Source organism: Staurois parvus, unplaced genomic scaffold (assembly GCF_062004578.1).
Source record: "Staurois parvus isolate SC_StPar_1 unplaced genomic scaffold, SC_StPar_1.0 ptg001257l, whole genome shotgun sequence".
NCBI classification, from domain to species: domain Eukaryota; kingdom Metazoa; phylum Chordata; class Amphibia; order Anura; family Ranidae; genus Staurois; species Staurois parvus.
In genome coordinates this window covers 196,449-209,049 of record NW_028319053.1, presented here as the reverse complement: position 1 = coordinate 209,049, position 12,601 = coordinate 196,449, and positions in this window count along the sequence as shown.

Here is a 12,601-nt window from a genome sequence, read left to right as displayed (position 1 = left end):
TGAGCATGTGCAGAAGGGCTACAGGTTCAGTCTGTCTTATCAGGAGATAAGACGTGGACATTTGAACAAGAGGAGGGGCAGGGAAGACAGGATCAAACAGCCTTTTTACACAATGCAGATGATTCACCCCCTAGGTTCCACAGTGAGTATAACAAGCACGCTTTATTTACTGCATATGCAGACTGAGGTTACTATTGTGGGTTTAGTAACACTTTAATGTATCTTTCATAATGTGCAGTAAGGTATACCAAGGGTAAATAATATAATCAAATAGAAGAAAAGGTGCCGCTCACCAACCTAGTGCATTAGTATGTAGATGAATGTGGACTCAGCCAGCGCTGCTCCAGCCATGCTCCCTGACATGTTTCACCCCACCCAGAGAACCTCTGTGACCATGCCTCCAGTGGGCGAGGTGAAACATATCAGGGGGTGTAGCTGGAGTGACGCTGGATGAGGCCACATTTATCTACTTACTAACGCATTGGGTTGGGGAGTGGTGTGGTCACAGAGGACCTCTTTGAGCAAGTCCCATGGGGTGGGCAAAACATGTCAGGGGATGTGACTTGAACGGCGCTGGCTGAGGCCACATTCATCTAAATATCAAGGCACTGGGTTGGGGAGAGGCGCCTTTTCTTCTCTTTAATAATGCTCTTATGTACCTCTGAATGGTACACTGACACCAACTCCCTTTCTTGCAACTAACAGGGAGATTTTCTGTCTCAGCTTAGAGCGGCACTGCAAGTATTATTTGGATCACTAAGGGTAAATAATAGTTAAATATCATAGAGAATCATTAGGGCTCCTACAGGAGCTTCAGTCTGTGTTCCAAGATGTTCAGTAAAGTATACCAAGGAGATATAGAAGTTAAATATCATGAGGAACCAACCTTGCAATTCACCAAAAGGCAGCTTCCCACAGGTGACTGCATGGGTCATACAGGGGGTCCCAGATCATAAAGGCTCCTGTAGGGGCTTCAGTCCATCTTTCAAGATATTCAGTTATGTACACTACAGAGATTTAGAAGGTAAATATCATGAAAAACCAACCATGCCATCCACCAAATGCCAGCCTCCCACAGGTGAATTCCAGGGTCAAACAGGGGGCCCTAGATCATCAAGGTTCCTAAAGGGGCTTTAGTCTATCTTCCAAGATATTCAGTAAAATATAACAAGGTAATGTAGAAGGCAAATATCACAAAAAAACAACCATGCTATCCATCAAAAGCCAACTCCCACAACTGACCGCAGGAGTCATAAAATGAGTCTCAGATCATCAAGGCTCCTAGAGGAGCTTTAGTCTTCCAAGATGTTCAGTCAAGTATACCAAGGATGAAGGTAGTGAATATCATAAGGGATCAACCAAGCCATTCAACAAAAGCCGGCCTCACACAAAGGACTGCATGGATCATACAGGGCATCCCAGATTGTCAAGACTCCCACAGGGACTTCGGTCTATCTTCCAAGATGTTCACTACAGTATGCCAAGGAGATTTAGAAAGTAAAGATCATGAAGAACCAACCGTGCGATCCACCAAATGTCAGCATCCCACAGGTGAGTGCAAAACAGGGGGTCCTAGACCATCAGGGCTCCTAAAGGAGCTTTACTCTATCTTCTGAGATATTCAGTAAAATATGCCAAGGTGATATAGAAGGTAAATATTATTATTATACAGTATTTATATAGCACCAAAAGTTTGCTCAGCGCTGTACAATATAGTGGGGGACAGTACATGAGACAATACAGTAACAAAACAATATACGAGGGGTTCGAGGGCCCTGCTCTTTCGAGCTTACAATCTAGGGGGGAAGGGATAGTGGTACAGGAGGAAGTGGCTGTAGGGGATGGAGTGGTAGGAGGAGTGGAGGAGATCGGCTGTTAGGTGAGGGTGGGATAGGCTTCCCAGAAGAGATGGGTTTTCAGGGTGCGCCTAAAGGTGAAGAGGGTAGGTGACAGTCTGATGGATTGGGGTAGTGAGTTACAGAGAATGGGGGAAGTCCTGGAGAAGTCCTGCAGTCGGGCATGGGAGGAGGAGACCAGGGAGCTAGAAAGTAGGAGTCTTGTGAGGAGCGAAGAGTACGGGTTGGGTGGTATTTGGGTATCAGGTCGGTGAGGTAGTTTGGGGCAGCGTTATGGAGAACCAGCCATGACATCCATAAACAGCCAGCTTCCCACAAATGGCTGCATAGGTTTTAAAGGTGGTCCCAGATCATAAAGCCTCCTACAGAAGATTCAGTATATCTTCCAAGATGTCCAGTAAAGTATATCAAAGAGATATATAGTGTAAATATCATGAAGAACCAGCCAGCCTCAACCATAAAACCATCTGTAAAAGCACAATGGCAGATGAACCATTTGACTCCACACATGCTGGTTTTATAATATATGGGGAGGTTATAATTTGGGTCTTTTTCATCCTGTTTTCTGTTTCCTCCTGTTCTGTTTGGACTCTACACATGGTAGAACAACAGCCCAGACCATTACTCTTATTATTAGATTTTTAATCCATAATTAGAAACATTTACGAGGGATTTACCAAAATTATACTAGGAATCTGCACAAAAATGGGGGAAAGTGTCACCCAAGTGCACAGCGCAGCTACCAATGTTCTGACATCCAGGATTATTTACTAATGGAGTAGAGACTGTTCCCAGCCTAATATACGAAGTCAAGCTTTGCTTCCTTTCAGCAACCAATCATGTGCAAGAAAAATAATAATTTGCAAACCATTGCACTAACTAAAGTGCATAGTATAGAGTTGTGGAGGGTTAGAACTCCAGACAAATATTTTATTGCCCTTCTATGCTGGGAATAACAACTCCCTCAATTTTGTGTAATGGCATCACAGGGGCAGGAAGTGGAGAAAAATCTCCACAATTGGGAAACATACAGAAATAAAAACTTGAAGGAAATTTAGAATTTTCCCCACTACATCCAAAACCAAAAACCTTGGCTGGAGTTATGTTTATCAGTGAAATTTGGAGTGTTCCAGAATCTATTTTTATATCTTTTCCTCGGCACTGGAGTCCCCAAAAGATAGAAAAACATAAGGAAGGCTTATCCTTCTAGACTCCATCTACTGTAGACTTATCCCTGCAGACGTCCTCTAGATGTATCCCTCTATGCTCCCTCTAGATTTATCCCTTTTGACTTCATTTAGATGTATCCTTCTAGACTCCATCTAGCCTTATCCCTCCAGACACCCTCTAGATGTATCCCGCTATGCTCCATCCAAACTTATCCCTCTAGACTCCATTTAGATTTATCCTCTAGACTCCATCTAGCTTTGTCCTTCCAGACTCCCTCAAGATGTATCCCGCTATGCTCCATCCAGATTTATCCCACTAGACTCAATCTAGATTTTTCTCTGTAGACTCCATCTATACTTATTTCTCTAGACTCCATCTAGACTTATCCCCCTAGACTTCTTGCAAACTTACACCTCTAGACTCTATCTAGATGTATCCCTCTAGACTCCCTCTAGACTTATCCCTCTAGGCTCCATCAAGATGTGTCCCTATAGACTTCATCTAGACTTATCACTCTAGACCCCTCTAGACTTATCTCTCTAGGCTACACCAAGATGTGTCTCTATAGACTCTATCTAGACCTATCTCTATAGACTCCATCTAGGCTCATCCCTCTAGACTTAATTTAGACTTATCCCTCTAGACTCCATCCAGACTTATATCTCTAGACTTATCTCTCTAGACTTCATCTAGACTTATCCCTCTAGACTTCATCTAGATGTATCTCTCTAGACTTCATCTAAACTTATCCCTCTAGAATCCATCTAGATGTATCCCTCCAGACTCAAACTAAACTTATCCCTCTAGACTCCCTCTAGACTTATCCCTCTGGACTCAACCAAGATATATCCTTGTAGACTCCATCTAGACGTATCCATCTAGACTCATCTCTCTAGACTTCATCAAGATGTATCCCGCTAGACTCTATCTAGACTTATCCCTCTAGACTCCATGAAGACTTATCCCTCTAAACTCCATCTAGACGTATCCCCCTAGACTCAATGCAGACTTATCCCTCTAGACTCCATCTAGACTTATCCTTTCAGACTCCATCTAGACTTATCCTTTCAGACTCCATCTAGATCTATCCCTCTAGACTCCATCTAGACTTATCCCTCTAGAATCCATGTAGACTTATCCCTCTAGACTCCGTCTAGACGTATCCCTCTAGACTACATCTAGAATTATCCTCCTAGACTCCATGTAGACTTATCCCTCTAGACTCCATTTAGACTTATCCTCCTAGACTCCATGTAGACTTATCCCTCTAGAATCCATGTACACTTATCCTTCTAGACTCCATCTAGACTTATCCCTCTAGACTCCATCTAGACTTATCCCTCTAAACTCCATCTAGACTTATCCTCCTAGACTCCATGTAGACTTATCCCTCTAGAATCCATGTAGACTTATCCCCCTAGACTCCATGTAGACTTATCCCTCTAGACTCCATCTAGACTTATCTCCCTAGCCTCCATCTAGACTTATCCTCTAGACTCCATCTAGACTTATCCCTCTAGAATCCATGTAGACTTATCCCCCCTAGACTCCATGTAGACTTATCCCTCTAGACTCCATCTAGACTTATCCCCGTAGCCTCCATCTAGACTTATCCTCTAGACTCCATCTAGACTTATCCCCCTAGCCTCCATCTAGATTTATCCTCTTAGACTCCATCTAAACTTACCCTCTAGACTCCATCTAGACTTATCCCTTTAGACTCCATCTAGATTTATCCCCCTAGACTCCATGTAGACTTATCTCCCTAGACTCCATCTAGACTTAACCTCCTAGACTCCATGTAGACTTATCCCCCTAGACTCCATCTAGACTTATCCCTCTAGGCTCCATCTAGACTTATCCTCCGAGACTCCATGTAGACTTATCCCTCTAGAATCCATGTAGACTTATCCTCATAGACTCCATCTAGACTTATCCCTCTAGACTCCATCTAGACTTATCCCTTTAGACTACATCTAGACTTATCTCCCTAGACTACATCTAGATTTATCCCCCTAGACTCCATCTAGACTTATCCCCCTAGCCTCCATCTAGACTTAACCTCTTAGACTCCATCTAAACTTATCCCTCTAGACTACATCTGGACTTATCCCCCTAGACTACATCTACATTTATCCCCCTAGACTCCATCTAGACTTATCCTCCTAGACTCCATCTAGACTTATCCCCCTAGCCTCCATCTAGACTTATCCCCCTAGACTCCATGTAGACTTATCCCTCTAGACTCCATGTAGACTTATCCCCCTAGCCTCCATCTAGATTTATCCTCCTAGACTCCATGTAGACTTATCCCTCTAAACGACATCTAGACTTATCCCTCTAGACTCCATCTAGGATTTTATTTACAATTTTGAGGAGTGGAATCTTGAAATAGAAATTCCGTCCATAAAAAACAGAACCTTCTTTCTGAACATGTGTACCCCCTATCCCCCTCCCCCCCACATGTCTGCTTCTTTTACAGTATTTCATGCTTTTCATACAGATCATTTAACTTTAGAGACTCCCTTTTCCGAGCCTGAAATGACTGTCTCCTGTTGCACATCCTCACCTCAGAAATCTGATGAAGAAGTGAGGGAGTCGACATGTTAAAGATGCTTTGCAGTAAATGGTGAAATGTAGACGAGTTGGGGGGGGGGGGGACAAAAAATTGGAAGGGATAATAGATAACATGAACATTGAATGAGTTTCTTAATCACCATTATTATTATTAATGTAATAATATCTTATTATAAACATTAGTTATATTATGAATAAATATTAAATGTTACAATAAAATGACATAAATTGGTATAAAATCAGTGTATATTGGATGTACAATATATAATAAGTAGGTGATAATGAATGCAGTGTGGAATCTGTGTGTATCTGGTGTACAATATGTAGCTGGTGACCAGTGCGGAGTATGTGATATATAGTTGATAATGCATGTAGCGTGAAATCTGGATATATTTGGTCTACAATATATAATATGTAGCCTTTCTGGTCATCTTGGACCCCCATCTCCCCCCACCCTGAGTGTATACCTGGAGTCTGAGCAGTGACTGACCTGTCATGGTGGTTCTCTGGGGTGGCAGGGTTGGAGAGAAGTGGACATCAGGCAACCTGAGGATCTCAGTATTAGCGGCAGGATCAGAGAATCATACTTGGAGTGTGTGTACTGCAAATACTGGATACTGATAGGCACTGCTAGGTGGGGCAGAACAGTATTCAGTCCTAATGTCAGCCCTACCTTGTGTATACACTACAGCTCATAGCACCTCGGTACACCAACACAGACCTGCAAATTGGCCAGAGGGAAGTTCTGCAATATAATCGCTCTGTCCTGGCAGGTTTACAGGGATGCTGCAACTGGAGGAGTTAATGTGTGATTAAGATGATGTCTGATACTGCATGGGGTAATGTATGATATGTGATGGGATGATGTATGATGTAGAATGAGGGTGAGGTGTGATACAGGGGTGAAGTGTGATACAGGAGGAGATGAACTGAGATACAGGGGGAGATGATGTGTGATATAGGAGGAGATGAAGTGTGATACAAGGGGGGATGATGTGTGATACAGGGGAGATGATGTGTGATACAGGAGGAAATGATGTGTGATACAGGGGAAGATGATGTGTGATACAGGAGGAGATGGTGTGTGATACAGGGGGGAGATGATGTGTGATACAGGAGGAAATGATGTGTGATACAGGGGAAGATGATGTGTGATACAGGAGGAGATGGTGTGTGATATGGGGGAGATGATGTGTGATACAGGAGACGATTATGTGTGATACAGGGGAAGATAAAGTGTGATACAGGAGGAGATGATGTGTAATACATGAGGAGGTGGTGTGTGATTCAGGAGGAGGTGATGTGTGATACAGGAGGAAATGATGTGTGATATGGGGGAGATGATGTGTGATATGGGGGAGATGATGTGTGATACAGGAGGAGATGATGTGTGATATAGGAGGAAATGATGTAAATGATGTGTGATACGGGGGAGAGGATGTGTGACACAGGGGGAGATGATGTGTGATACAGGGGAGATGATGTGTGATACGGGGGAGATGATGTGTGATACAGGGGAGATGATGTGTGATACAGGAGGAGATGTGTGATACACGAGGAGATGATGTGTGATACAGGAGGAGATTATGTGTGATACAGGAGGAGATTATGTGTGATACAGGAGGAGATGATGTGTGATACAGGGGAGATGATGTGTGATAAAGGAGGAGATGATGTGTGATACAGGAAGAGATGATGTGTGATAAAGGAGGAGATGATGTGTGATACAGGAGGAGATGATATGTGATACATGAGGAGATGATGTGTGATACATGAGGAGGTGATGTGTGATACAGGAGGAGATGATGTGTGATACAGGGGGAGATGATGTGTGATACAGGGGGAGATGATGTGTGATACATGAGGAGGTGATGTGTGATACAGGAGGAGATGATGTGTGATACAGGGGGAGATGATGTGTGATACAGGGGGAGATGATGTGTGATACAGGGGGAGATGATGTGTGATACAGGAGGAGATGATGTGTGATACAGGAGATGATGTGTGATACAGGAGGAGATGATGTGTGATACAGGAGGAGATGATGGGTGATACAGGAGGAGATGATGTGTGATACAGGAGAAGATGAAGTGTGATACAGAAGGAGATGATGTGTGATACAGGAGGAGATGATGTGTGATACAGGGGGAGATGATGTATGATGCAGAGGGAGATGAAGTGTGATACAGGGGGAGATGAGGTGTGATACAGGGGGAAATGATGTGTGATACAGGGGGAGATGATGTATGATGCAGAGGGAGATGAAGTGTGATACAGGGGGAGATGAGGTGTGATACAGGGGGAAATGATGTGTGGTACAGGGGGAGATGATGTGTGATACAGGAGGAGATGAAGTGTGATATGGGGAAGATTATGTGTGATACAGAAGGAGATGAAGTGTGATACAGGAGATGATGTGTGATAGGGAGGACATATGATGGAGTACAAAGTCCAATCAATCAGAACAGCCAATCAGAGTTTGTTCCAGAACCAAAATGATGATTGGTTGGTTACATCATACATTGTCTGTATCTTCTGTTGGTGTGCCTGGATTCTGTGAATGAGGGATGTCATTATTCTGCGGAGATGAAACATCCAAATAAGTTCTAGTTCACACCTCAGAATTTTCTGCAGCATTTTGCAGAAACTCTGTACAGTCCATTTAAAGCGGAGCTCCACCCAAAAAGGAAAGTTCCACTTTAAGCCTTTGTCCCCCGCTCCCCATTAAGGATTGGCACCTTTGAAGAGCGGGTACCCGAATTTGACAGGTACCCTCTCCCGCTGCGATCGCCTAGGCCAGTGGTGGGCAACCTTTTTTTTCAACTGAGCCAAATCTCGCCAAAACCACGATTGAAATTTATTTTGAGAGCCACATTTTTAAAACTGAAAATACATCCCCCATATAGTAATTCATCCCCCATATTGTAATTCATCCCCCATATAGTAATTCATCCCCCATAGTAATTCATCCCCCATATAGTAATTCATCCCCCATATAGTAATTCATCCGCCCTATAGTAATTCATCCCCCATATAGTAATTCATCCCCCATAGTAATTCATCCCTTATATAGTAATTCATCCCCCATAGTAATTCATCCCCCATATAGTAATTCATCCCCCATAGTAATTCATCCCCCATAGTAATTCATCCCCCATATAGTAATTCATCCCCCATAGTAATTCATCCCCCATATAGTAATTCATCCCCTATAGTAATTCATCCCCCATATAGTAATTCATCCCCCATAGTAATTCATCCCCCATAGTAATTCATCCCCCATATAGTAATTCATCCCCCATAGTAATTCATCCCCCATATAGTAATTCATCCCCCATATAGTAATTCATCCCCCATAGTAATTAATCCCCCATATAGTAATTCATCCCCCATATAGTAATTCATCCCCCATAGTAATTCATCCCCCATAGTAATTCATCCCCCATATAGTAATTCATCCCCCATAGTAATTCATCCCCCATATAGTAATTCATCCCCCATAGTAATTCATCCCCCATATAGTAATTCATCCCCCATAGTAATTCATCCCCCATATAGTAATTCATCCCCCATAGTAATTCATCCCCCATATAGTAATTCATCCCCCATAGTAATTAATCCCCCATAGTAATTCATCCCCCATAGTAATTCATCCCCCATATAGTAATTCATCCCCCATATAGTAATTCATCCCCCATAGTAATTAATCCCCCATAGTAATTCATCCCCCATAGTAATTCATCCCCCATATAGTAATTCATCCCCCATAGTAATTCATCCCCCATATAGTAATTCATCCCCCATATAGTAATTCACCCCCCATAGTAATTCATCCCCCATATAGTAATTCATCCCCCATATAGTAATTCATCCCCCATAGTAATTCATCCCCCATAGTAATTCATCCCCCATATAGTAATTCATCCCCCATAGTAATTCATCCCCCATATAGTAATTCATCCCCCATAGTAATTCATCCCCCATATAGTAATTCATCCCCCATAGTAATTCATCCCCCATATAGTAATTCATCCCCCATATAGTAATTCATCCCCCATAGTAATTCATCCCCCATATAGTAATTCATCCCCCATATAGTAATTCATCCCCCCTATAGTAATTCATCCCCCATAGTAATTCATCCCCCATAGTAATTCATCCCCCATATAGTAATTCATCCCCCATAGTAATTCATCCCCCATATAGTAATTCATCCCCCATATAGTAATTCATCCCCCATAGTAATTCATCCCCCATATAGTAATTCATCCCCCATATAGTAATTCATCCCGCCTATAGTAATTCATTCCCCATATTGTGTCAATTCACTTACCTTTGCTCCGCGCGTTCTTCTCGCTGTGTTCCCGCGCCGTTCTGGTCTTCAGGGCGGACTGTGAGAGGAGAGGAGTTCGTCACGCTGCCCCGCCTACATCCTGACAGCTGCAGAGTCCTGACTTTTGGGGCGGCCGCCCGAGAGGAGGGAGGGGAGCGGGCGCCCGGCACACAGAAGAGCCGCATTTAAGTTTGTAAAGAGCCGCATGTGGCTCGCGAGCCGCGGCTTGCCGACCACTGGCCTAGGCAGTCGGAAGCGGAAGTCGTCCTCCCCCCTCCCTCCCCGTAGTCTTCTGGGACACATGACAGATCCCAGAAGACTACGGGGCCATTCACAAAATGCAGCGATACTTGCGCATGCGCCGTGGGCACCCGGCTGTGAAGCCGCAAGCTGTCACAGCCGGGTGCCCACACTGAAGATGCCGGCACCAGGGAGAGAAGACGGCCGGTGAAACCAGCCCTGGCGAGGACACCGCTGGACCGAGGGACAGGTAACTGTCTGTATTTTAAAAGTCAGCAGCTACAGTTTTAGAAGCTGGTGACTTTTATTTTCAGCTGGAACTCCGCTTTAACATGATCTCCTATGGGACATGTTCACACGTGTGCATTTTCACCCGCTGCGTTTTTTGGAAAGGGTCCGGGACTTTTTTTTAAAGCAAAAAGCAGCGTTTTTGCTACAATGGAGTTCAATGGAGAATCTGCTGAAATGCGCGGCAGTGCGATTTTGCCACGATTTTGCCTCAATTTGCATTTTTCATTTTTATTCTGCCCAGCAAAAAAAAAATTACACTTTAAAAAAAAAGAAGCTGAACAAAATGCAAAATGCGGCAAAAACTTGTGTAGAAAAATGCAAAAGGAACTGCGGAAAACACAGAAAAATGGACAAAAGGCAAACTGCATAGGTGTGAACGGAGCCTTACTCTCTATGAATGTTCTTGCACCTCTCATATAGAATGCATGAAGGCAAAAAACCTTGAACCTTTACAACTTTAACCCTCTTAACTGCCATTTTTTCTGGACAGTTTGGTCTATAGGTATGCAGACCTAGGAACTGCAGGGACAGCGGGGACCCCTCATACTGGGAATGGAAGGTGTGCAGACTTAGGAACTGCTGGGACAACGGGGACCCCTCATACTGGGAATGGAGGGTGCGCAGACTTAGGAACTGCGGGGACAACGGGGACCCCTCATACTGGGAATGGAAGGTGCGCAGACTTAGGAACTGCGGGGACAACGGGGACCCCTCATACTGGGAATGGAGGGTGCGCAGACTTAGGAACTGCGGGGACAGCGGGGACCCCTCATACTGGGAATGGAGGGTGCGCAGACTTAGGAACTGCGGGGACAGCGGGGACCCCTCGTACTGGGAATGGAGGGTGCACAGACTTAGGAACTGCGGGGACAGCAGGGACCCCTCATACTGGGAATGGAAGGTGCGAAGACCTAGGAACTGCGGGGACATCGGGGACCTCTCATACTGGGAATGGAAGGTGCGCAGACCTAGGAACTGCAGGGACAGCGGGGACCGCTCATACTGGGAATGGAAGATGCGCAGACCTAGGAACTGTGGTGACAGCGGGGACCGCTCATACTGGGAATGGAGGGTGCGCAGACCTAGGAACTGCGGGGACAGCGGGGACCCCTCATACTGGGAATGGAGGGTGGGCAGACCTAGGAACTGCGGGGACAGCGGGGACCCCTCATACTGGGAATGGAAGGTGCGCAGACCTAGGAACTGCGGGGACAGCGGGGACCCCTCATACTGGGAATGGAAGATGCGCAGACCTAGGAACTGCGGGGACAGCGGGGACCCCTCATACTGGGAATGGAAGATGCGCAGACCTAGGAACTGCAGGGACAGCGGGGACCCTTCATACTGGGAATGGAGGGTGTGCAGACCTAAGAACTGCGGGGACAGTGGGGACCCCTCATACTGGGGATGGAGGGTGCGCAGACCTAGGAACTGTGGAGACAGCGGGGACCCCTCATACTGGGGATGGAGGGTGCGCAGACCTAGGAACTGCAGGGACAACGGGGATCCCTCATACTGGGAATAGAAGGTGTGCAGACCTATTAACTGTGGGGACAGCGGGGACCCCTCATATTGGGAATGGAGGGTGGGCAGACCTAGGAACTGCGGGTACAGCGGGGACCCCTCATACTGGGAATGGAGGGTGCGCAGACCTAGGAATTGCAGGGACAGCGGGGACCCCTCATACTGGGAATGGAGGGTGCGCAGACCTAGGAACTGCGGGGACAGTGGGGACCCCTCATACTGGGAAAGGAGGGTGCGCAGACCTAGGAATTGCAGGGACCCCTCATACTGGGAATGGAGGGTGGGCAGACCTAGAAACTGCAGGGACAGCGGGGACCCCTCATACTGGGAATGGAGGGTGGGCAGACCTAGAAACTGCAGGGACAGCGGGGACCCCTCATACTGGGAATGGAGGGTGCACAGACCCAGGAATACAGTGCGGAGATCTCACTATTAACTCTTCAGTACCTTTTCGGTGGACTGGCCTTTTAAACGTGCTACCGTGGCCAGGAAGGGGTTACCCCTACCATTGCCAAGTGCTGTCACATGGCTGGGTGTTATCCCAGAGGAGGGACGGGGAGGCAGTGACACCAGAGTAACATTTAACCCCTTGTAACAGAAGAGAAGTGTC